At 45.5% G+C, this 27,657-nt stretch overlaps 1 protein-coding gene across 1 annotated transcript in view; it reads left to right on the forward strand.

Annotated features, from left to right (window-relative positions):
- The first annotated feature begins 21,485 nt into the window (after nt 1-21,485).
- LOC135899772 (uncharacterized) overlaps nt 21,486-27,657 on the forward strand; it is a 383,819-nt gene continuing 377,647 nt past the window's right edge. Inside the window, exon 1 of the mRNA XM_070539644.1 lies at nt 21,486-21,517. The gene's annotated coding sequence lies outside the window, so the exon portion shown is untranslated. The remainder of the gene's footprint in view (nt 21,518-27,657) is intronic.

Below are 27,657 nucleotides of genomic sequence, written 5' to 3' on the forward strand. Positions count from 1 at the left end.
AAAAAGGTGCTGGTTGTTAATCCTGGTTTTCTCTACATTCTGCCTCCATTTATGCACAAGCACCTGAGGGCGCACACAAACTGCATAACACGTTGTAATCCCTTCCTGAACTTGAAGGGCCCATTTCCCGCATACATGCTATGCGCATTGCTTAGCGCATGTCTACTGAATCAACAATATTCGTCTCTAAAACCTTCTTTCTGTGACATGTACATTTTTGCTCATCTAGTCCTTTTACCCGTAGTAGCACAGGCCAACGCCTTACTCCTAGTTTCCCCAGTGTGCCTAAGAGCTAATCCTAATGAAGCCATGGGTCCATAAGCTTGTACGACAGAATTAATAGGGACGAATCTCATAAAACGAAGAGAACATAGGGTCCCTACGTCTGATCTCTCTATCAACCAAGACCGCTGTTGACTGTTCATGTGAAATCAGGCCGTTTACAATGAAATGAAAGTTTATTTCCATCTTGTAAGGTACGGATCTTGTAAGATACAGATGGAGGGGTGGAGGAAAAAAAGCTGTCCATTGAACAGCTTGACAAGTCCCCCATCCCTCAATGCCATGTAGCTTTGCCACCACGACCACGGTAAATATTTGCTTTCCTAACGACACTGGCGTTCTTGGAATTACCTACGCAGTATAATACACTGGCGCCGTTGTTCCCAAGAAACCACAGTGATTAGAGGCCTTGGAATTTGCACATTGAGTGGTGCTTGGTTAATTCCCTGTGTTTTATTCTGCTCTTCATATTTTCTGTCCCTTCTATCCATCCGTTATCGTCCCGGCTGTCAGGAGTGAGCCGAGTCATGGGTGTTAATGCTTATGAGACGGCCCGCTTAGGAAAATGATAGGATGGCCATGGGCGATCGTGACCCTCGAAATGAAGCCCCGAGCGGCTGCTAAATTCGCAAGCCCTTTATCAGAGTCGAGAAGAACGGCAAAAGTGGCCAAGCTTGTGGTGGGAGCAAAAAGCGCCAGTGGAGCGATAAGCACGAAGAGCAGCAAAACATGGCAGCACGCCACAGAGGCAAGACAAAGGGCTGAGAGCTGCGCTGGAGATGCGAAGGAGCGTAACAATGATCGACAAGCTGCAGAAGAACGAAACACCACTGAGGCGAGAAGAGCAGCTTGGCGGTGGGAGCTGCTTCGCCGGCTGGATATCAGTGAATCCCATCAGGCTCAACTCTCGCTGCCATTGATCGATTGGGCTGGAAATGTGAAAGTCGACTGAAGCCACTCAGAAAACGGCTAATCTGCCAAGACTGGGAGAAGGATAGCAATTTCTATCTGCTTGGACAAAATATACAGAACAGAGCTGGAAGGAGAAGTTAGCTCAGGTGCATAAGCTAATGAAGAGGAGTTAGAAAAGTCCGAGGCCGCCTAAGCACTTTTTATGAGTTATGGATGCGAAAGCATTAATGTCCGATTGAACGTCGCTGCACGGGCCTTCGAATGTTGCGCTGCAAGTAATGCACCATACTGGTACGTGCAGCGCGAGCCAGCAAGCAGCAGCAGCCTGCGGTGCCAACGCCGCATGCCACCGACGAGAGACCAAGGTGGCAGCAGCGGCCGCTAAGGCCGGCACGCACGCACATTACCTAAGCTCAGTGGTGGCGAGAGAGAGAGAGAGGGTGTGTGTGTGTGTGACGTGAAGAGGAAGAGGTGTTATTTTCTGCAGCCTTTTAGGGAGCACGACTCAGCGCCTTGAGAGAGACAGAAAGGAACTGCGCGCCGGCGTCCGACCAAGGTCGATCCAAATAGGTCGCGAAGCTTAGGGCGAAAAGCGGTTCAGTACAGATTGTCACCGACATCAGCATGGGGGGTTATGGGAGCAGCGATTGAAGCGCGACTATGTTTGGAGGGAACAAACATTGGGAAAGAAAAACGCGTTTTCTAATTCAAACAAGACACAGTTAGATTCATTCAACGAAAATAAAATTCCTAGTCAATTTTATATATTCGTGATGAGTTAAGAAAATACGTTTAATTTTATTATTATTAATAAATGCATTTCTTTTCAGCGCCCATCGCTACAGGGGGCGTTGACGCCACTATCGCTCGCAGTGCAATGCACGTCTTGAAATGGACAGAAAGGCGCACTCGTATCACTTGTTGAAATACGCCCCCCTCACAATTTGTGCTTTCTTGCTTGTCGAAGTTTGTCTGAATTTGGTGACGCTTTGATCTGTTCAGTCAAAAGTAGTGAGTTACGACCGCCAGATAATTGTGTAGTTGTTTTCGTGCGACTGCGCTGGCCGACGGGCTTGGCATCCGACAATAGGATCAGCACTCTACACCTCAAGCTTTCGTCTGCCTCCAAAGAAAGTATGTTCCATATGCTCTGTGCAGGGATGCAATTTCGACAACCGTACGGCTGGCCTTTTCCGTCATCGCTTTCCACGCTGAAAGCTCGAAACGCCCATCAAGTCGAATGGCGGGGCATTTGAATATATAGCTCCAAAGGAAGAACAACAAAACAAATTTCGCGCTTTCGAAAACAAAATGAGGTCACTTCTGCTTTTAACGGACATGGCGTCACGTTATTTTTTTTTCCGCCGGAAGTGTTCCCACCACATACAGATGGCGCTAAGCCCCATGAACCGGCGATGGACCGCCATGTTTTGAACGTATGGGCTCCTATGGAAGCTTCGCTACCAGGTATATTTACCTTGGTCCGACAGCAAGACGAAGACACGCGCATGCGCGCGTCCCGTGACTTCCTCGCCGATGACAACCCGACTCGCCCTTGTGGCGTCGCGTCACCGTATATCGGCTCTTTCGAGGCGCTCTGCTAATGTGGCGTCATGGCGACGGCCTCTCCCCTAACGCAACACTTTTTCACCCGCTTGGCGCCCTCGAAGCAGGCTCATGACGTGGCGTCAAAGCCAATGCGAATTTAGGCGTCTGGTCATTTCAAACTTCCGTATATCTCTGTTTTCCCAGGGAATGCGCCTGCATGAGTTTTTGTAGTCGAGTTGTGTAAAGCAGCACAACTGATTTTTTGCACTGCTTGTGATGCTTACTTGGCATTCACCATTTTTCCCCCGTCTGGTAACCATTCACATAAGGCTACATCTTGACAACACTTGCTTCCCATTTTAGGCAACGAATATTAATCTCACTGCATTTTATGAACAGAAATTACACGTCCAAGGCCACTGCGACCCTGCTAGGGCGCCAATGGCCATAAAGCGGTGAATACTAACAAAACATACGATCCGGGATGACTGCAGCAAGGCAGACACAAACGGGAGAACTCATTAAAGGTAATGACCGTATAGAAGGTACAATAGGCTTAAATATTGCCTGTTCCCATCTAAAGCTGATGGCGACGTCTATGCTAGTACATGAACGCTGAGGCCACGCTTGCTGGGCAATCCTACCAGTAATTAACAATTGCGAACGCACCCATGAATATTTTATTCACTGGTTCTTCGCCCTGGAACGCAATTAGCGCGTACTTCAGAAAAACTCTTTCTCTGAACCACTTAGCGGTGGAAATGTGGGTGGGCCGACACTCGTGCAGCATGCAGGAAAGCATTTACTAAGGTTTGCAGATCAAATGTTTTTCCTTATCTGCTTACATAAAATAGTAAATTATGAGGTAAGGAAGACAGAGTAAAATAAACCACGGGTATGAGCTACTGATAAGCAACAACAAATTTCCCCGCCGAGCAAAAAGCTATTGAAATGTATTAAACTTGGTGCTTCTGCCACTTTGTGTGTAGATGGTTTCAGTATTTAAAAAAAAGGGCAAGAGGGTTAAAATGTACTTATGCAAATCACGCGCAATTAGCACGTATCTTTATGAAATAACGGCATACGCTATTACTGAACAAACATTACTAATGTTTCAGCTAAGCGACTGGTCTATAACTTTTGCACTCCACCGAAGTGTGTAGCCTGATGTCAAGCGCACCAAGATGCCACCATTGGTAAGGTAGTCTCGCAGAAAATCAGTGTGTTGATAACATTTGTAGATCACGTGACTCGACGTGAGCTCGACTAAAGTCTTTCTGTAAAAGTTCATTTTTAGCCGAAAACCATGGCTTACCTTACGGTATTGTGATTACAAAGCCAATCGAGGAGCTTTCAACACTGTCACTTTTTTCGAACATCAACGCCTGCCCTCAAAGACGTCCAAAGGTAGCATTGTGTACACCAGAATCTTAATGGTAGCTTTTTAATCTTTTTTTGTTTGCAAATCGCACAACATATTAAAGAGTAATATAATATGGCGAGAAGGTTACGCAGGCGCTGTTTGAAAATAATTATGGCGATAGGAATTTTTCGGGCACTTAAAGCGCATTTCTGCCGCCACTATTGCCGTGAGGTTCCGTATAAAATGCAAGGGCGATATAACCGTTGCCGCGCGCATTATGGTGTATGTGCGAGTGAAAGCGTGCGAGGGTGGGGCGACGATCGCGGACTCTAGTAGTTTGAACGCAATCTGCGACGGCTACAAGGTCCGCTGTGGGCAGGGAGGGAGGAGAGGGGCTTTGTATCTTCAATTTATGTGGCCTAACAATTTTGTTTATTTGACCGTTCCTCAATTTTCAGTTTTAACTTAGAATGTCATGCGGACTGAGCAGAACCAGGCGCTGCCACGCCTAGATACAGTGCGCTTGTCCCGGACAACACAGTTACAGCAAAGTTTGAGAGCATGGTTACACCTTTTCTGTCGTGCTCCAAGCACAGCCTTCGTTCCAACTCGCTGCCTTTCTTAATTAACTTGCCAGCTCGACCTTAATTTCTGCTCGCCAGTCTCTGAACTGTGAGCACTGCAACTTGTGCCACGAAGTGTTGTTTTCTCAGTGTTCCCCGATGCATTCTTTCTACTTGAGCTGTTTGCAGAGCACTTGACCCCTAGCGCGGCACTCTAGAGATCCAGCAATCTAATTGCGAAGCAATAGATGATTATGTTTAAGATGAGCGGCATACGAAATTCTATGGTTCTTTCTTTAAAGCCTCAACTTCTGTTTACGGATGAAGGCTTAGAACAAGGAATGAGAGTGTTCTTCAGGTACAGAGCAAAAACCATTTTAGAAAAATGTCAACATCTCCTGTCCATGGAGGCTTACGAAAAGGGTTCTATAAAATTGAGGACGACACAATGAGCTAGGGAAAGAAGAATGATGGGTGCAACGTTAAGGGATAAGAGCAGATTGGGTGAGGGAAGAAACACGAGTTATTTACGTCTTAGTTGAAATCAAGAAAAAGAAATGAGCATGGGCAGGACATGTAATGAGGAGGGAAGATAACCGATGGTCATTAAGTGGTGGGCGGATGAGATTAAGAAGTTTGCAGGGACAACACGGCCACCATTAGTACATGACCGGGTAGTTGGAGTAGTATGGGAGAGGTCTTTGCCCTGCAGTAGGCGTAACCAGGCTGGTGAGGTGAGACGCCATATCAGATGGGGAGCTATCAGGGTTTTCGTGACGTCGCGTGAGAGACAGGCGAAGCAGGGGCGGTCAAAAAAAAAGTTTTTGATGGATACCGGAGTGCTGATTGCTGAATTGGAATAGAAAAGTTTGGAATAGCTTTACGTTATACACCCCAGGTCACAAGCAGAAGATTGGGTAAGATTTTAACCAAACTAATTTGTACATGCAGAGAAAATGCGTGAGCCAATGCTTGCTGTGCCATCACTGCCACCATTAACACGATCAAACAAGATCACGGAATTTATATTTTTGACACCTTACCGTCTTCTAGACAGTCTTTGAATAAAATTTGGTTTGAGAGAATATCTGGAGCCTTAGATTGTCTTCTATGATCATAAAATTAGACTATTTACGGCTCTGCCATTTACTTGTAAAAAGGTTCTCGAATGCAGGTTGTCCATTCATACCAATGTAGCACAATATCTTCAACAGAAGCGTTCAAATGCATGCACACGTGCGTGTGCGTGTGTGTGTGTGTGTGTGTGGCTGCACACCGATTTCCCTGCAGATGTACGCGAGTTCGCTGAAGCCAAAGAACACCGTTGAATAAAAGTACATAGCTGCTGTGTATGAGGAACATAATTCGTTGACACCACGAGTGAGGAAATTATGGCTCTCAAGGCAGAAAGTGGCCTAGAATCGACGCTAGCCGTACTAAGTAACGTCCCTTCCTGTGCCCTATATTCTTTCATGCATGGGTCAATATATGTTCGACTTTGTCACTTATTTGCCATTGCATAGGCATCGATTTACAAAAAGTAGTGGAGACACAAAACGTAAAAAAAAAGAACAGTAAGTCACTGGGAGCTACAATCACTGCAAAGAAAGCCGCCGAAAAAAGAAACTTACGAGAAAAAAAAGTATATGATTCAAAGTTTTATCTTTCGGAGTGAAGTTCAAGCTCCGGACGCTGCGCTTTCACTGCCTCCGCTGGATGTTTTTCTCCTTCATTCTTCTACGTTGTTTCTTTCTGCAAATGAAAAACTGCCTCTCTCTTTGGAGGAAACATCACTTGCATCTCGCTTGAGAAATCTTCCTCCAACGTATTATTTGGTTCTGAGTCCCAATGCCATAACGCTGGCCTTTTGAGGTCATCATGCGCCTTGAGCGCGTTGTACTGTTTTCCCTGTCTTTTTAAAATGAATACTTCGGCTCAACCACAGAAAAGCAATAAAAGAAATTCTTGCTTAGTCACCAGTCGCAATGTCGATTCTTGTTCCTGAAATCTATGAAAAATGCGCGCATGGCACTGTACACGTATTCGTCTCTCGCAAGCTTTCAAAACAACCACACAATACGCAGGCGAACATTCACATTACTTTCTCTTTCCTGACTTGGCCTCGTTTGTAGATTTTCCTCTTCTTTGTTTGAAACATGTTCGATGATCTACGCTCTATTCAAAGGCTCCTCGGCTTCCACAGTGCCAGCGGGAAATGTACTACTAATGTTTTGTTTTTGTTTCCTTTCTTTCCGCAAGTGGAAAGTGCCGCGGTATGCTTAGAATACAAGCGCAGACAGCATTTATGTGTGTTTTTCCGCTGTATCATAATTTTATATTCTTGGTGATGTTTGAATAAGGAAGGTATCGAATATAGTCGAATGCCGATATTCGAAAAAAAAGAAACGCTCGCGGTATAACTAATATATATATATATATATATATATATATATATATATATATATATATATATATATATATATTCTTTCTTTTTCATTTTTAAAACAAAACAGAATATAGCACGGAGGAACTTGTCATTTATACTCAAATGCTTTCACGTTTAACGGGGCACCATGGCACTTACAGTAATGAAACAAAGGAACAGCGTGTTTCGATATCAACGTGTAATGTTGGGCTGTGTGAAGAAGGAAAGCTTAACCATTAGAAACAGCAGCGCAGACCAAAAATGAGACACAAAGCTAAGGTGACAAACAAGCACAGACTCACAACTCAGTTTATTTTTGGAAAGGAAGGTGCACATGTATTTATATAGCCAGGCTATATAAATACATGTGAGGAGGCATGTGAACATTTGCGAGAGCGTTTGTAAAAAAGAATTTGAAAATATATATAAATATTATGTATATGTATATAAAAAAAGGAACGTTGCCTGCCGGTTCGGCGTTGACGTTGTTTCGAGCTCATCTTACTGGCTGCAACAAATCTGTGCGGCGGTGGCCAAGTAGTTTGACAAAACGAACCATCAAAAGCGTGTCCGCCCTGTAAAAGAAAACGTCGAGTTCGTAAGATGCGAAGTTGGCGTAGTGTACGTGTTGTCATTAACCTGCAACCATATTTACAGGGGCGAGACCAGCCGGCGTGCTAATGCACGTCTGAAGGAGCGTCGACAATCATTTGACTGCAATAATGGTTTAGTAAAGCAATCAACGGGGCTAGTTGGTGGACGTTTATGATACATTTACGCTTAGTGTTACACTGGTGGAACTAATGGACGTAGGTGGCGCAAGATGCCCCCTCGTTTAATACGGTTAAAGAATATGGGAAAGCTCTGAAGAAGGAGAGATGTGCGTGAGCACTCCTGTGCATCATGCTCATCGAACCTGAGGTCGAGTTTGCCGGGGCGAGGGGGTGGGAGGGCACCATGTTTTTCCGGCTCAGCGCATCAAGACACGTCGTAACCTGGTCATGTCTTTTTATTCACACATATTAGGCATTCGCAATGCAAGTAGCACTGTAAAATATTGAAAACTTCATCTGCCCCGTGCATTCTCATAGCAACCGCATCTAAGTCGCAGTAGAATCACGTGGAACGGTCCAAATGTGTATCATTTCTTTCCACGAAAATTCCCAGTAAGTATTTTCATCTCTTATGCATTCCACAGAAACAAATATTCGACAACTATGAATAGTCAATTTCTGACCTAAACACGAATGAAGAAGCAGAATCTTTTAGATTCGTATTACCAATTTGTAATTTCACACACCTCTAAAATTCAGTATCGACACCTCAGTTTTTTTTCTATTGAGAATATTGCATGGAGTTAGAGAAAAAAAATGGGGTTCTGCAACTTATTGCAGAACCCCATACACCCACGCATGCATGTATTCCTGTTTCTCCCTTGTTTAATTTCCCATTTCTGTTGTACCGGGGTAGGGTAGCTGTCGCAGAAACGAGACGAGACAGCTGCGTTCGAGGCGAATGAAATCAAGATTCCTTTTTTATAGCTTTTTCTTAGCGCGCGCGCCCTTGGAGTCCGCCGTATTCTTTCTCATCTTGGCCTCTCCCATGAGTTTCAATAGCTTCCAGCCGCGAAAAGTTTTCTTCTCATCAGTGGAAGCAACCTTGAAATGTGTAAAGACGTTGTACAGGTCTCCGAACGAGTCTTCCTTTCGTTTTTAAGAGACAGGAGCGCGGCTTCTTGTCGACTCCAGAATACACTTCAACGACCTTTTCTTCGTTTGTTCTTCTTATGCTTCCTTTTCTTTGTTAGTTTTTCTTTTTGAAACGTTTCTTTTTTTCCCTACGCCTTTTCTTTTCCTTTGCGTCGTCATCTTCCATGACACACGCAGCAACAGTTATCCTGAGCGGGTCGCCTGCACTTAGAATGTTAGCTTTCGCACTGGCGAAATCTTTGTTCCCAGTGTCTTGAACGAGTCCTGTTACTGACTCTAGTAAGAGACAGGTAGAAGGTAGACGAACGACGTCCGGCCTGTTGACTAAGCCGACAACAGCAGGCCTGTTGACAAGTACTTCAACACTTGCCTTGAGGCCTGGAAATGAAGGTAGGCGCCGCGAGTCAGTGTCTTCGCACAGTAGCGAGCTCCTCTTTACCCGTGCTTCTGAGGAATTGAAATTTGGCATTCGACACTTCCGTGAATGCACAGAACCTTCGGATCTGGACTTTCGAGATACCAAGGGCCTCCTGGCGCTTCGAGACTTTTTATTCTCACGTAGCAATCTGTGAAGGGCAGAATTTGCAGAAGATCTCGATTTTTTCTCGGCTGTAGAGAGCCCGGATGAGGCCGATCTCTTACGCATTACATTTATCGTAGGGAACGTGCATGGCTTGCTTTGGACTACATCGTCCATTACATGAAATCAGTCGTGGACCATTCTCGCTACAGTTTCAACTTCTTGTACCTCGGTGTACCCATGCTGTGTCCAGCATACTTCGGTTTTAATTAGGTCATCCATGACTTGGAAACAGTCCTGGACTATTTTAACTACTGTTTGGGGCCCTGATGATTCGGTGTACTTAGATGGCGCGGGCATGCTGGACGTGTCCTCGTACATGGCGTCCACTTCGCCAAATGACAAAGTGTTCGTCGACGACGCCTCCTGTCCCCTGATGTCGTCCTGATGGGAGTCGTCAGCATCGATACCGAGCGCATTCGAAAGGAGATTCAAGACTTCGCTTTTGGGCTGTTCTATTGAAGGTTGCTGGATTACTTGAGTAATGTTTGGTGGTGCTGGATTGATAATCAACGAGACGTTGAATACCGCGGCTTTTTCCGTACCTTCAACTGCATGAATGGTGGGCTTTTCTACAATGATGACGACGGGTAGAGCTCTCCCCTCTAATGTCCTTGGAAGCTCTCTTGCCTGAATGCACCATCCTCGTTTCCCCCAACGTAGTCTTCCACGTTTTATTTCTATGGAAGTCTGACAGAATATCGCTTCTCTTCAAATTTTAAGTGCCTCTTGAAGTGCTGAATCACATCCTCTTCCCTCTTGGCTTCTTTCTCAGAGCACTTTATGTCTAGAGTTTCAATATTCCAGAAATGTCTGAGTCCTGTCTGTATTTCAGAGTTATCCACGTTGACGTCAAGTACCATTACGGTTGACTTCTTCCTTATTGTTGCTGATATCTTAGCTTGACCTTGTACTGTGCAGCCGAATATGGTTTCTGCTGATACCAACCTTTTCTCTAGTCTTCGGATCCCACCTGTCATTACTTGCCAATACTGGTCTGATCCAATAAGTAGTCCGATCTCCATGCATGATGTGCTTCTGCATAAACTGCCAGCCAGCTTGAATCCGTCCTCTTCATACTTCTTCAGCAGTGATAGAGGCAGGAACGGTAATCTTTCTTTTGAAATTATATCTACCTCCAGTGCTTCCAATAAAACTTCTTCACTACTGTAGGCACTCTCCAGTTTAACTTCAACAGAATTCATGACCCATTCTGACCTCCTCCGAATGAGCCTATCGTGAATCTTTCTGCTCCGTTAACTTTACAACCAAGTTTCTCAGATAGGCATTTCAGTATGAATGACCTTTGGCTGCCAGTATCCAGCAGAGCACGACAATATCATGACGGCCTTCTACTTTCTGCTAATGCAACTGCAGTCTGCAGAAAAGCACTTGATGAGAGGTTCATAAACTGGCAAGGAGATGTCTTATATTCCTGATTTTTAAACTGACAGGTAGATGTTTTTTCTTCCTGATCTTCAATTTAGCCAGGAGTAGATGGTGTACACTGTGCTGTCAGTTCTTTGCTTCAGCACATGGACGTCGCATGCCATTTTTGACATATCTTGCATCTAATGTTTGCCTTACATATTTTAGCAGTATGGCGAAGACTGGTACAGCGGAAACATCTGTTTGCCTCGTTGAGTTCCATTTTTTTTATCTTCATAAGGCATCGTTTTCCTACAATCATCAATATGATGAGTTGTATTCTCACAAAACATGCAAAACTTGCAGCTGTACTTTGAAAATTAACAGTTCTTGCCTGCTGCTTACTCTCCATTCTGTTGCCGTAGCTTTCTCTCCTTTCTGTCGACAATTCCTCTCTGCACTCTACCTGATCTTCTATGGATTTCATCAAGCGCCTAAGAATATCTTCTTGACGTAAAGCCACATTCTGATCTTGTGCTGAAGATCTACTGATCCCGTCTCTTTGATTTAAGTGGAATCCAATGTACAGATCCACTGGCAAGGTCCTTTTCAAGATCGGAGGCAACATCGATGCATAGGACTCGCTTTTCAATGCTAAGCATTCCAATCCTCCTAGGTGCACCAGCACCTTTTGTGACAGCTTTCTTAAACTGTCATGGTCATTGCAGCTTGCTACTGTATTCAAGTTAGTTCTTTCATATGTATTTCTACCAGCACGTCATCTTTTGCATATTTCTGCTTGAGTAGATCAATGACATTCCCATAGTTACTGTCGGAAAGCTGTAGTTCCTCCTGCAGCTGCCGCTTTTCCGGTTAGTGATGACAGAACGTATGTGAATTTCTGATTTTCGTTCAAGTCAAGTCGGTTCTTTAGCGGACAGCTGTTTCAAATTGCCGCCAAAATCTCTGCCATTTCATTGTATCGCCGTAAAACTGTTTTCAGCATTTCTTGTCGATAAAGGTACGCGTCGATGCTGTGCAGAGCACTTATTATCTTTAACACGCACTCAGTGGTTTTCGCAAATTCCGATTCAGCTATTTCGGGTGTTATGAACTGCTCCACCTGCTCATCTTCCTTCTTTAGCGAGTCTGTAATACCTTTAATCTTGCTGGCTATCAGCGACATCGCTGTAGGATCTTGATTTTCCTCCAGTTTCTCTTCAGCATCGCTCACTAAGTTTGTTATCTGTGCCCTCAGCGTTTTTCGCTTTTTCAAAATCACTTCTCCGTTCATCCTGACTAACTCAGGAAACTGCTGGTCGCTCACAGATTCTAGCGGCGAGACGTGATCTGAGTCTTGGTCGCCCTCTGTGTCCGTGCCGTTCCTTGCTGTCGATGTCTCGCCTAGCTGCCGTTGGTTCGCCTTCGGGCCTCCTCTTCCTCCGTCCTCTGTGGCCAGTGCGTCATTCTCGTAATCCAGGGCCAGTCGGAATAGGAGTAGCCGCCATCCTGGTCACGGCGCCATGTCGCAGAAACGAGACGAGACAGTGGCGTTCGATGTGAACGAAAACAAGATTCTTTCTGTTTTTTTTATTGAGAGAGAAACTTGATTTAGTCGCCTGCAGAACGAGTGCTTTTTTAGCGTGCGTGCTTTTGGAGTCCACCGTCTTCTTCTTTCTCATTTTGACCGCTCCCGTGAGCTTCAATAGTAGCCAACCAGACATTTTAATCGTAACATCTGTGCTTTTCTGTTTTTTTTTCCTTTCCTAAGAAATAAGGCATTGATAAGTGCACGAACTGGTAGCGCACATTCTTACGTCGCTATCATTCTGCCAGTAATATCATCCTCTGTTTCTTTCAGCGTACACTTTTATAGCCTTCGTCCATAGGGTTCCAGCGCTGGCTATTAGGGCCCTCATGAAATTCCTTAATAACGCTGCCAGTACAGTCACACGCAGTGGACGCCCAGTGGTATCGACAGCGTTCCCTGGAGTGTCAGTGTCGCCAACTTCGAGCTGTGTCGCTTAATGTCGCCTGCAATGGCGTGCGTAATTGACATTCCTCAAGGGGCAGGAGAACATCTGGCAAATGTCGTTCCGTGAACGCAATGAAACCTAACTCAATTGCCGTAGCTACGGGCCTCGCGAGAGAAGCAGCCTAACCGAAGGGTGGGCCTCCGCGGCAGAGGATACGAAGCGCGACGGTGCCGCGGCCAGACCGTTTTACGAGCGCTGCAAGCGGCCCACACAAAATTGGCCGCTTTTCGGGGCAGTTAACGAGTCGCCGCGTGTCACACGTTGGGCTCGAATCAGGAAATTGGCAGCAAGACTCGTTCGCGGAGCAGGATTGCTCGGTTCGTGCGAAGAATGAAGCATTTGCGAGAGGCCGTTTTTCAACCCGTTGGTCGCGGTGCTAAATGTACCGACTAATTTTGTTTCTTGCGCCCCAAACAGTACTCTCTCTGTCAGGCCATAATGATTGGCCGAAGTGATTTTGCGAGAACTCGAAATGAAAGCGCGCGTGTCTAATATTTCTGAATGCTAGAAATATTGTTTAACACTACTGGTCGGTCTTTTCTCAGCCTTTTCAGTTCCGTTTGGCTGCGTGCTTGTCTGCTACAGCTTAGTAAAGCGAAAACATTCTCTGATTGCAATATACTCGAGGGAAAGAATCGTGGCTGCAATCGACAATTGTAAATGTGCGTGACAAGCTCTGGAAGGTCTAGTCCTGCTAGCCAGCTATATATATTTGAATAAACACTAGTGCTATTTATACACAGCTTGACATACAACATCCTACATGCAGCTTGTCTTTTTTTAAAGTGTTTCCTCCTCTGTATGAAAAATACGCGCAAATACATAGCTTAAACGGTGACTATGAAATACATTTTTACGGTTCAGAAGCCATGTTGACTTGAACCGAACCCGAATAACATCGAATTACTTTAACGATGGGTATGAATAACATTTTTACGGTTCAGTGACCATATCAACTTCAACTGTAGTCTCATACATGAAATGACTTTAACGATGGCTATGAATTACATTTTCGCGGTTCAGTAACCATATCGACTTCAAGCGAAGCCCAACAAGATCAAATCCATCAATAACTCGCGCAACTTATTGAAATTCCTTTCCACTACTCAGTCCGCCATTCTTTCAAATTTTATTGTTACTTTCCAGGATAGAATAGAATTGAATAAAATAATACTTTTTTCTAACACCATTTGGGCGTCTTCTAAAGAAAAAGCTACACAGAATAGTTCGAGTGTGCCTGAAGGCCGAGTTATGCAGCGCAACAGCTTTTCATTACGTAAAAGGTAAATCACACATTTTACATAGACATAGTCACATGATAAGCTCTAGTTGCATCATATTCATAAAATATCAAACGCAAGCCAAAAAGTAGGCCACGCAGTCTTCATAGTACTGCAATAATGCAAAAGAAACAATACGTAGGCACATTCTAACTGAAGAAAACAAAAACAAAACAAAATGCCTTCTTTTTCTGAGCATATAGCAGATAAAAGTATGGCTTGTGCGTGTCCTTAAAATGAAATGTGAAACATAAATTGAAATATGAAATATAAAACGAATACATATTGGACAGTAGTGCTCACAAAAGTCACAATACTGCGAGAATAACAAGGTCATAATGCGTACACACGCTCTAAATGGTGTTTTGTTCCTAGGCACAGATAAAATGAAAATATGGCTAATCCATGTTTACAAAATACTGCCGCATTTGTCCCCGGGTAAGGGCAGTGACGTCACAGTTTTTGATTTTTTCATTCACTTGAACGAAAATCAAGGCCATTCTGCCCTGCGAAGATGGATGACCAGCGGAGCTGTAAACGTCGTGGTAAGAAAACTTGTTGTAAGGACTCTATTGCATCCCTCATTTTCAATTGGTAACAATGGTCGCAATGGCTTTGTGGCTGTTATGATATACATTCATCGGCATACTCGCAAATGCAGACGCCCTTGAGAATGTGAAATCGATGCACATACGCCGCTTTGTGGGTGGCTGGGCCGGATCAGTGTGTCAACGCAAGCGAGATCTTTCCAACACGAAACGCATAGACCACTCGCTTTTCGGTTCCGACACATGCAGATTGAAATCACCGACAACGACCAGAGGGGCAGCGTCATCGCAACTAACACACGCAAAGTAAGTAGCCACGAACCTTAAGGGACTACGAACCGTTGCATTTTCGCTTGCTTACGGGGTGTGAGCCATTGATGTTGACACATTTCGACATGCTGTTCAGTATGTTGTATGCGTGAACTGAAAGAATGTAAGCATTGTTCGCTTCACTTAGCTGAGTGCTTGTAGCCTCTGCCTTATTGGGCTGTGAGCCATTCATGATGATAGTTCTTGTGTGTGGACACGAAAATTCTATTGCACCCTAGCCATATACAGCTCCACTATATAAGTAAAGGATATGGCCCAAACAATGAAACGTTCCTTTCCTTCGAGCGCTTCCTAACCTTACGTGAGGCCTCCTTACAGCGAAGGACCGATGGAGGAAGCAAGCGTACTCTGAAAGCTCCCTTCACCCGTCCTCACGTAAGGAGCGGTTGCCGCCATGCCTGGGTTCGAGATTATCTCTTAAAAGCTTTAGGCGAACACCAGAACACCACTATTCAATAAAAAAGGTTGTATCGTCACACAATCTTTAAGTTGATGAGCTAATATAGAGAAGCGTGGACGCTTTTTTCTAGTTTTGTTTATTAAACCTAAAGAAGTAGCGTATTACGGTGCAAAACTTGATGTGATCCAGCAACGCTGGTACGCCGGCATCGTGCAACGCCTAGCAACGCTTCCATGCCGCACGCGTGACTGAAACGAACGTGCCTGGCAAAACGTACCGTGCTCGCGCTTCTCCGAAGGTGGGCGACAGCACGCACGCGCAAGCAAACGTCACGTGGTTAAGCAGTGAGGCGAAGCGCTCGTTCAGGGCCAGGAGCAGCGTAAGGACGCATGAAGGTAGCTTGGTCCAAACAATAAAACGTTCCTTTTAGGTGTGTGCGAATATTGAAATTTTCGATTACGAATCGAATATGAATAAGGCGAAGAACTCTCTTCGAATATCGAATCGAATATCGAATACATGTGTAGTATTAAAAAATTGCAAGAGAGGTAACAATAGCTTTATTACCCTTTTAAAAATAACATTGCATTTTACAAGGTTGCTTCAAATTAAAGAGGTACTCAATTATAGATAATGGACTCAGGTAATGCCCTCAGTCAGGTAAAACGCTTGTTACAGATTGTCGTGAAGGAAAATTAACTGTTCAATATGGCCAGAAAGTAAACGCTCTCTATGCACTGTCACATTTCTACCGGTAGAAAAGACTCTTTCACTAGGAACTGAAGTGGCAGGGATCGCCAAGTACTTCCGGGCGAGTGCACTTAAAAGCGGGTACCTGAAGCGGCCAATGGACTGCCACCACTCACAAGGATTCATGCCCCTTTCCAGAAGAGGCTTTTGCGCGTAGTCTGTAACTTCCCCCTCAGGGGCAGATGCCAAATGTGTCTTCTCTTTGTTCATCACTAGATCGTCAAAAGCATTCCATACACTCGATGCCACCAGTGGACACGAAGTCGGCGCTGGCACGGCGGTGTCCCCACGGTGTTCCACGACGGCTTCCTGGAGCTCCCTTGTCACAAGGTTTTTCAGCCAGATCATCTGAACAGATGCCTGATGAACTGTGGCCATAAAGCGCGGATCAAGAAACATGCCTAGGCTGGCCACTCCGCACAAAGAGCCTTGATATATTTTGAATCAATGTTAGCAAACCCTGAGTTGCCTTTGCAACCTTCAAGGCAATGGGGCATTCCAAAAATAATTGGAATTATAAAGCTTGGTGAAAAAGAAACCGAAATTGATCATGTCTCAAATGCCTGAAGCAGATAGACTGAAACAGAGCATACAGATAATGGCAACTCAGGGTTGCAAAGGCGACCCTGAGTTGCCTTTGCAACCTTCAAGGCAATGGGGCATTCCAAAATAATTGGAATTATAAAGCTTGGTGACAAAGAAACCGAAACTGATCATGTCTCAAATGCCTGAAGCAGATAGACTGAAACAGAGCATACAGATAATGAGCGGATCATGCGAAGTTCTCAGTTAATAAACATGTTCTTAGGAGAATGCGGAGAAAGCATACAATTGGTTAATTGCTCAATTATTCGCAGTCTATCCGAATATTCGCCGTTTCCACCGTTATTCGGCCGTCCTCGGATATTCGTGAATTTCCGAACATGCATTTCTCGAATCGAATACGCTTCGAATATGGAAAATATTCGATTCGTATTCGAAATTCCGAATATTCGCACACCCCTAGTTCCTTTCCTTCGAGCGCTTCCTAACCTTACGTGAGGCATCCTTACAGCGAAGGACCGATGGAGGAAGCAAGCGTACTCTGAAAGCTCCCTTCACCCGTCCTCACCTAAGGAGCGGTTGCCGCGTGCCTGGGTTCGAGATTATCTCTTCAAATCTTTCCGCGAACACCATTATTCTATTAAAAAATGTTGTATCGTCGCACAATCTTTAAATTGAATAGCTAATATAGAGAAGCGTGGACGCTTTCTTCTAGTTTCGTTTACTAAAGTTAAAAAAAAGTTGCGCATTACAGTGCAAAACTTGATGTGCTCCAGCAACGCTGGCACGCCGGCGTCTTGCAACGCCTAGCAACGCCTAGCAATGCTTTCATGCCGCACGCGTGACTGAAACGAACATGCCTGGCAAGACGTACCGTGCTCGCGCTTCTCCGCAGGTGGGCGACAGTGCGCATGCGCAAGCGAATGCCACGTGGTTAAGCAGTGAGGTGAAGCGCTCGTTCAGTGCCAGGAGCGGCGTAAGGACGCATGAAGGTAGCTTTGGAGCTACCTTATGCTGAGGAAGCACCAAGGAAGCCTTCACCGAGGGCCCCTCAGTAAGGAAGCTTTCAGAGTGACATAAGGTAGCCTCACCCCAATGAAGGCTTCCTTAGTGAGGTAAGGAATGTTTCATTGTTTGGCTTCTTATGCTGAGGAAGTACCAAGGAAGCAGCAAGGAAGCCTTCACCGAGGGCGCCTCAGTAAGGAACCTTTCAGAGTGACATAAGGTAGCCTCACTGCAATGAAGGCTTCCTTACTGAGGTAAGGAAGATTTCATTGTCTGGCCCTATGTCAAATCAGTGACTGCGTCACGCAGTTAGTGTTGCTTGAAGTTACTACCCACCTGTCTTTATCCTAGGTACACAGGTCATCGTGTTCCCATTTCAATACCGGCATGCACCTTACACACATCCTAACTTTTTGTGAGGAGAAGTGAGAATGAAATAATCGGAATGGAAGAAATATTCGTGACTTGAAAGATAAATGTTGTCATAATGGTTGTGTTTCTAAGATTCGCGTTTTTCTATTATCATGCTATATTATAGCAATTGTGAGCCAGTAGAACATAGTTGGGCCTTTCAGTTCTAATGATAATTTTTTTTTGCCTAAGATCAGCTTTCTAGATTTCAAGCTTAAGGCGAATGCTCACCTATAGCTTCGTCGAACTGGGAGGACGCGGAGAGCCCTAAGCTGGCACATTTTTCTTCTATTTCTAATGTTTATTTTTCTTCAGCTCTCTCTCTCTCTCTCTCTGTCTTGCTTCCTTGTTTCTAACCTCATTTCCCGAAATCCCGAAGCAGGGTAGCAAACCGAAGAATTGCGCCTGGGTAACCTCTCTGCCCTTCCCCCCCCCTCTCTCTGTCGAAATTGATTTCAGAGGCCCGAGATGTTTTATATCCTGTTATGTTTGGACGCGTAAAGCAAGTGCACTTACGAGTGATTGAGTTCGTACGCAACTACGTCGGTGATGGTGAAACTAACAGATGCATGATACTATTTTTTAAATGGTAAAAGTAAACTATGCTGGAAGCTTCATGACTGCCACGAGACAGCACGTGTCGTTTCATTAATATAGGACACCTGACCGCTCTTATAATATGTTAACAGTGTTCTGTAATAACAATGAGAATGATCAACAGCTCCCGCTCGCGTCGCACAGATTGAGCAGCTCTGTTTCATTGCAAGCCAGCGCACTTACGCAGCCTTTACTCCCACTGTTTCATAAGAGAATCCATGGTGTTCACATAATATGCAAAGCAGAATGTGAGTAAAAGAATGTTCGCTCACTCCCAAACTTGATATAATAATGCCTGCTCTCGGACCTGACAGAAAACAAAAATACGCTTGTGCACCGAGATAAATGGTGCTGCATTTGAGGGAAACGTATACAACAAAACGTATATAAACATATAACATATTGAGAGTGAGCATGGGAGCAGGACTACTGCCGGCCTAACGACTACAGCAGTCAGTGCAGGAACAGAACCCAACACGGAAAGAAAAGCTAGGCGCCTTTTCTTTTTCTCGACATGTTGACCGCCGTTCAGTTCCATTGAGGTTCTGTACATTTCTTGTGTTCGGTCCCAAAGCCTGCGAGAAAAGGGACACGTTGTTATGTTGCCACTCGGACGGCACGTCGCGCTGACATGCAAGTGCGAACAACGGCTACCCAAACTGGGGTGGACCAGTTTGGGCTGCAGCGTATTGGCACAAAGCTTCGGATTGCAAGAGAACAAAAAGTGCACACCTTTTTCTGAACGTAAGTGGGCGCACGTTGCACTATGCATTGTTGGGGGTTATAGGCGAGGTTTTATCATGGCCATAGTTTTTTTCCAGCTTTTTACAGAGAACAATTGGGCACTTCTTCATTCTGAAAGCATGTCATACTGTGCACCTTTCTCGTTCAAAGAAAAATTCATTCGACTAATTCATGTTTTATAACGCTTACAAGAAAGTACTTAGCACGTGATAACGCTGCCTTTTTAGCTTATATAGTTCGGAAAATCACAAAGAGAATTTTCATAGGGTCTTGCGATGGCCACCATTGGTAGAGTAATGCATACAATAGGTCATTCTTGTATAGATCACAGCGTTTATGCGATACTTTCACTTGCATATCACACATACCTTACAGTAAACGTAAACATTTTTGATAGAGACGTGTCTTGCTCGGAGGAGAAGCATAAGCTGTTTTCTTTAGTGGCACCATTTTTTAAATATCGCATGGGGGAGATGGCACAAGCCTAGCCTTTGAGCTAAATTACTAGATCAGGTGGCTTATAACTTCTACGAGCAATCAGAATGCCTAATTGAATGAATACCATGACTGCACTAATTACCTATCTTAACCATTTACATTACGACACATAGATCAGTCTACGCGTTGTAGGTAATGCGTTTGCTAGACATAAACAGTCCGCGCTGTTTAAGTATCGCTTTATTTCTTAAATTTTGGCATAAGATGAAAACTGTGGCGTGTTTTCATCCCCCCCCCACACACACGCACACGCACGCACACGCACGCACACGCACACACACGCACACACACACACACACACACACACACACACACACACACACACACACACACACACACACACACACACACACACACACACACGCACACACACGCGCGCGCGCGTTTGCAGAGAGTTGTAGCCAGAAGGTAGTAGGTCTGTACAAAGTGCAGTTTTAGAGGTAAAAGAATGCTACATACAACCTAATATGAAGCTTCGCATGCTAGAACCACATAGTGCCACAGTGCTTGTGTGTCTGGGTCCCAGCATGGGGAAACCACGATTCTACAGGTAGGAGAGATGATAAGATAGCCTGCTTGTAATTGAAAGATTTAAAGCGAAGCTTCCTTATCACTATCCCCCCCCCCCATCTCCTCACTCCTCGCTCCACCATTTCCACCTTTATCCCACTCCGAGCCCACCCTTTCTCTCCTCACGTGTAAGTAAAGATATGATTCCACCTGACGCCATAAAAAAATCCTTGCATTTCGAGTGCCAAAACACTGATATCATTATGAGGCATGCCCGTAGTGGGGGACTCCTTATTATTTCTCACCTCCTGGGTTCCTTAACCTGTACCCAAATCCAAATACATATTTAGCTGTAGGGCTGGAAGCTGGAAAAAGTCCACCTAATCTTCGTGCGTTTTGTAGAAGAAATGTCGACACTCCATAGACGTACCGGAAACACGCTGATAATTTATTTGGTTGAGTTCTCAATGTAATATTGGTATATAAAATCATGAGACACATATTCCCTTATTTCACAAAATCTGTTGGAAAATAAAAACTGACTGCCACTGCAGTGGGAGAAGAAACGGCGTTTGCACAAAATCTCTCATTGCAATTTGTGGGGCCGAGAAATGGCACTTTTTCCCAAGTTAGACATAGGGCACCGTGGCCGGAATTCCTCTCAAACAAACCGCATGGCTTTCTTTGAATCTGGGCTTAAAAGTTTTTAGCGAGAAATAACAAAATAAAGGGGAGGAAGAAAAAAATCCGAGGACATCTATGCGCGTCTGAGTTGTGAATGCGAAAACATTAATGTTAAATTGAACGCCGTGGCGTTGTCCTTCTTGTTATGAACTCGTCGCGGGAAAGCGAGGGCGTTGAGAGCCTTGACGCATTTTGATTTGGCCTTACCGAGGCGCAGTTGGAACGTTGCATGCGAGAGCTTGCGCGCCGAAGGAACACGCCGATAAGACAGACTTCCGAGAGCGAGAGCGAAAGTGACGTGACGTCGTGGTGATGCGCTCTCCCCTCACGCAACACCCGGCGCGCTGGTGTTCCGTTTCGCATGCTCTGCTCCGTCGAGGGTCGCCCGTGCAGTGGCGTCAGTGGCGTCTCTTAGGCATCTCGGACAACTGGTAAGTAGGCTGCTACAGACGCCGGACGCCGGTTTTTTTCGCTCAAGTGGTCATCTGATGCTTTCGAATCAAAATGGCGACAGCGCTGCTTTAAGACTTTCTATTTCCTTGTAATACGGGTGCATTACTTATCTTGGGGAGAGGCAGTAGCTCACGCCCAAGCTGTCGATAGCTCACTGCAATTGTTTGTGTGAAAGCTGTGAGCTGGAGTTGATGGGCTGCTTAAATACCCGTGATCGGAAGTGCTCGGAATAGCAATTCTGCGAAAAAATGAGCGAAAAAAGAGGGATAATATTGGAATCTTGTCATTAAACCTGACGTTGGCATTCAAACAATCACAGTGCAGTTGTTAGTTTCAGTTTGAGTGTTTCTAAACCGCTCAGTAATTGGTTGCTTCTTTGTAGAAACCCTCGCTCATACACTTTTGATCATGTGTGAACGTACGTATCCTGATTTAGATATTTAGGGAATACAAGGCAAAATGTATTTATTATACTTGCGAGCAAAAGATCCGTGAGGTTTCGGTAAATATATGAAACCGCATGTTAACGTTACAGTCCTGCTCAAGGAACGTTTACAATAAGCATACGCTTTTAAATCCGATTTGGCATGGGCGCTTGCAGTCAAAAATAGCCGACGATTAGGGGATCCGCGTGCCAGTTGCCGAGTATCGCGGATTTTAGTTCGTGCATTCCATTTGTTTGCGGTGCCGTTCTCATGCATCAGACCACGGCGGATCTGTTTATCGCAGCACGTAGTCGCTGCCAGTGCATGCCCACAACGGCATTCCTGGTTTGGCAGTGCATTTACTGAGGCATGTTCTTGCAAATGCCTTTGCGCAAAAAAAGCAATATCACGACTTCATTTTCACAGGATGGCGTAAGCAAAGTAAGCAAAAAAAAATGGATAGATCAGCGCAAGGCAATTTTGTCTCACAGCACAATTCTGCAAGAAAAGATGCGTTATGGCAGCCTGCTGAGTTTTATTTCTATAGATTGGTCGAAAATAAGAAGCAAAACGCATATAAAACGCCTCTAAGAATTACTGGCTAGAACATGTTTTTGGTGGCCAAGCATCATTCGGAATCCACCTTTTGCACCGTCTGCTTGTCTCAAAACGTGATCACTACATTCTTCGCGTGCACTGCAGACGTTCTGCATTACACACCCCATGAAAATACGATATTATTTTAATGTCGACAGAATACTTAGTTATTGCCAATGTATTCCCTAAATATGTCCTTTTAGTAGGCTCCTTGTTTCCACAATCTTTATTCCTGGCATTAGTTATGCTGTCTGCCTTTCTATCCATGCTCTTGCAGGAAATTTCGCGCCAATGTCTCTAAAATTGTCGCTAACACTGTCTAACGATTTTTATATATCGCCGGCATTCTTAGAACGCTATAACACACAGGATTAGATGGCGTAGCCTATCTATCGAAATGTTTCACTATAGTCTAGTGCCTGCTTAGGTGAGGAATAAACAATGAATTTTTTAGCAGGGTGTAGGTGCCTTCATTTATTTAATTGTCCACTTGGAAAACCATGCATAATATCAGCTGAAATCCTGTGTTTATCTTCAAATTTTTAGATTAAAATTTCACACGCATCAAATGATAGCAGTATAACAAGCCCGCACATAATAAATAGACAGAGCTTTAAATTGGTCACCTTATTCTCCAATCAAAAAGACTCACTTGGTCCGCGTTATGTCTGCAAACATTCCAGTTTTAGCCGCTCGTCTGAAAAAAAGAAAACAAATTATGCGACATCGCGGTCATGTTAACTCGTCCATAAATATTACGTAAGCTCTACAATCTGATGGCACACCATATTTCCAAGTTACTTATCTCTTGCTCAGCGCTCAAATTTCAGCGCACCCTCTGGTCACATTCTGTTTACTTTACATCTTTTTCCATACTCGGCTGGGTCTGATGTTTTTTTTTTGCTTTTACTTCTTGCAGCTTATTTCCATCTTTCATCACCACCTTCTTCACTGCGTGCCTCGTGTTTTCTTTGTTTATCCTGGCACCTACTCAGCGGTGCATGCCCATTCTGTATGGTTCGTTAAGAATGATCACATGGCTGGTCTCACATGCCCTGTTGCACATGTCCAGTTGCCTGGGTTGCCTGTTTCGAAATAGTCTATTCGGTGGGCCTTAGTTGGCGTGAAAGACGTTAGGTACGAACGAATATGCCGAAATTGCGTGAACTTCCCAGAGAATGATAATCACATTAGATGTTCCCGCCGAATCCATCTACGATGATACGATTGTCTGAGTAATTGGCGCAGCACGCGTTGTTTATACAACTTCCATTACAGTCGATCGAGTGGAGCGGGAGAGTGTGTCCGTTTGGTTTTGGTGCTTTTGCAACCAAGCGAGCTGGGCATCTTTGCAAAACCTTCTGAACCACCACGCGCGTGCAGCGCTTGCGCCTAGATATTGTGACAGCATGACGATGGCGCTGCTGTTCCACTCTGCCGTCTCACGTACTCCACACTCTCTCTCAACTGCGTGCAAAAAAGAAGGTTGCCAGGCCACTAAGGGTAAGTGCTCTTACCGTGAAGCACGTTCTGGTTCAATCGCTCACGGGGGCTGTATTTGCCTAATTGGTTTTGCGCGACCATCTTATCGCGACCACATAAAGAGAGCAAAGTAGGGTGCGGCTACCAAATTGCTCTCGTGTTCAAAAAAAGAATCCGAAATAATCCATGTTATTTTGAATGTCGATGCCAATTCGATTAGCATTGAAGCAACGTAGCAACATGCCATAATGGCACCACCTTAAGGCGTCCTGTATACGAGGCGTCTATGCCACCAGGCATATTTCGCGCTTCCCACTGAATTCGCGCGAGGCACTTGTATAGACACATTGCTTATATCGCGAGTGCCGTGCAGGCCAAGAAAAGAAGAACCGCGTGGTAGAGCGCTAGAGGGGAAGGAGGGATGTTAACTACTAGCAGGGCCTCGCACCTCGAGTCAGTGTGATTAAAATGTACTTTGTTTACCTTATCGACGGGATAGCACGTGTCTTTTGCTACTAGTACGATATCTTCCACAATTTTGTTGCTGAGGGCTTGGCTATCCTGATGGCCGCTGCACCATGAAAAATGACAGTAGCTAAGATACCAAACATTGCAACCGCTCTTTCTCCGGAGAAGTGTGGAGATGGACGCGAATCATGGCATCAGGTCGCTCAAATTGTTCGCAACAGTGGAAGTCGGACCACCACGAGTTATTTTAGTTATTTGCGACTGTTTCTTAAAGGAAACGTGGCTTCCGCAATAGCGGGTCTTCTCACAAAAAAATAAGAAAACGATGTTAGCAGGACACCATAAGCATGCCGATGAAACGCTTCGAGGACAAAACGTGACTGGAACAGAAATACTTCCCAACGTTGCACCTTCTGAGCCCAATTTATTCATTTGGTAACGCAAGAGCACTCCTTCAACTGTACGGCTACTTGCTCGTCAACGTCTTAGGCCTGCAGCACCTGGAGGAAAAAAAGACGCTGTTTTTATTGATTCTCTGCTACATCCTTCTCTTAGAATTACCACGAGACACCCCAGTTCAATATTATCGTACCTGCACCACACACCATGCAACGCTGCCTCTTCTTCTCGACTAGATGGTGTACTATAGCTCTTTTCTGCCGAAATGGAGAACCTGGAGACGGGCCATTACATGGGGAGCAGCACACGAGACAACGGTGGTCAGCATGCGTCAAGCCATTCATATCACCATCGCAAATAGAAACCTATTTTATCTTCTCTCCACAGAAACTTCTCGAATTCTCAATATCTAAGGGCATTTGTCGGTTCTTAACGAAACGGCAGCACACGACAGAAGCCCGGCCTGCTGATATGTCCTTGTTGCAGAAGCAAGTGCTATCCAACGATAAATGATGATTCCGATGTAGAATCAAAGGCTATCGGACGCACGACTGCCAACACAGTATCTCTTGCTCGAGGTGCCAACGTCATCACATCTAAACATGTGTGACCGACTGAGGATTGCTTGCAACTCGCTTCACCATGTCAGGAACGACAGTGCAAGAATTAGCGTGCGCGCGTCTGTAGGCGAACGGCGATATAAAAACAAAAATCCAGCGTTTTTATCGTCCTTCATACATTCAGAGCTTGGGCAACCAATGGCAACGCCTGTCGCTACATAAGAGGCATCTTCGACGGTAGCAGCCAACGCACCTTTCTTACCGAAGATCTGTGAAGACGCTTGGAATTTAAAATGCGTAGCTCGGTACAACAAGCCCTCAACGCATTCGCCAGCGCTTCAGACCGGGCGACCGAAAGACGACGAATAGGGGAGCTGCGCAATAGAAGCCAATTGTTTGACGTGCAAGTTGCGCGGAGCCCCCTCGACATACCCCATGCACCAAGGCACAGGGAGAGAGAGAGAGAGAGAGAATATTTAGTGGCAGAAAGGGGGTGAGGTCGGCCTGAGTGAAATGCCTCTAGCCTGCTACTCCACGCTGGGGAAGGGGTTTGGGGAATGACAGAGATAGGATGTGAAGAGGAAGGAAGGTGGTGGTATGGTGGATATTGTCACGTGGTAGTGACGTTAAAGAATACAGTAGCAGTACTGTGAAAGACAAAACTAGCTTTTATTGGGCGAACCTGTGCCCACAAAACTGGGTACACTTAAAGCACAACGACAGCGGCGAACACAGTCGGCGATCGTCGAAAATCTGATTAGTGGGTCAAGCGCGTCGGCTTTTATAGAGCAGTCATCGAATGTTCCAGACTAATCGTTCGGACCCGCGTGCCTTCCACAAAGTTCTACACCATTCGCGTCAGGTGATGAAATCAGATAACATAACGTTCGGCGACAACAGACAGCGGATAGAAGCATCGATAACGTTCCAGAAACTTCGGATACATACAGGCGCGTCCCACGCTGTGCGATTACATTTGTTAGGCTGCGAAACGTGGTTGCCCGATAAAGATAAGTATACGTGTCAATACCCCCCTCTTAAAAAGCATCGTCCCGATGCTACAAATATAAGAGAGCGAAACACAAAGGGACACTTAATAAACATAAGTAACAAAACAACGAAAAGAAACAAAGTCCAAAGGTCAGTTACGTGAAGCCCGAAAGTTCATTAACGCTGGTAGTACGGCTTGAGTCCCACAACGTGGACTATTTCAGGTCGTGAGCGGCGCCGCTGTGATAGCGAAATGCCGTCTGGCACGGCCTCATAGTCGAGCGCGCCAATACGTCGGATGATCTTGTACGGTCCGAAATAGCGACGCAAAAGCTTCTCGCTCAGTCCTCGTCGGCGTATAGGGGTCCATACCCAAACACGGTCGCCGGGCTGGTACTCGACGAAGCGTCGTCGGAGGTTGTAGTGTCGGCTGTCGGTCCTCTGCTGGTTTTTGATCCGCAGGCGGGCGAGCTGTCGGGCTTCTTCGGCGCACTGGAGATAGCTAGCGACGTCAACATTCTCCTCGTCAGTGACGTGGGGCAGCATGGAGTCGAGCGTCGTCGTCGGGTTCCTGCCGTAAACCAGCTTATACGGCGTGATCTGTGTTGTTTCTTGCACCGCCGTGTTGTAAGCGAATGTTGCGTATGGCAGGACGGCATCCCAGGTCTTGTGTTCGACGTCGACGTACATACATTGCTAGCATGTCGGCGAGGGTCTTGTTCAGGCGCTCCGTGAGACCATTCGTCTGCGTATGGTAGGCAGTTGTCCTCCTGTGACTTGTCTCGCTGTACTGCAGAATGGCTTGGGTGAGCTCTGCTGTAAAAGCCGTTCCTCTGTCGGTGATGAGGACTTCTGAGGCACCATGTCGCAGCAGGATGTGCTCGACGAAAAATTTCGCCACTTCGGCTGCGCTGCCTTTCGGCAGTGCTTTAGTTTCAGCGAAGCGGGTGAGGTAGTCCGTCGCCACGACGATCCACTTATTCCCGGATGTTGACGTCGGAAACGGCCACAACAAATCCATCCCAATCTGCTAGAATGGTCGACGAGGAGGTGCGATCGGCTGTAGTAATCCTGCTGGCCTTGTCGGTGGTGTCTTGCGCCGCTGACAGTCTCGGCATGTCTAGACGTAACGGGCGACGTCGGCGGTGAGACGCGGCCAGTAATACCTTTCCTGTATCCTCGACAGCGTCCGGGAGA

This window comes from Dermacentor albipictus, chromosome 5 (genome assembly GCF_038994185.2).
Source record: "Dermacentor albipictus isolate Rhodes 1998 colony chromosome 5, USDA_Dalb.pri_finalv2, whole genome shotgun sequence".
NCBI lineage: Eukaryota > Metazoa > Arthropoda > Arachnida > Ixodida > Ixodidae > Dermacentor > Dermacentor albipictus.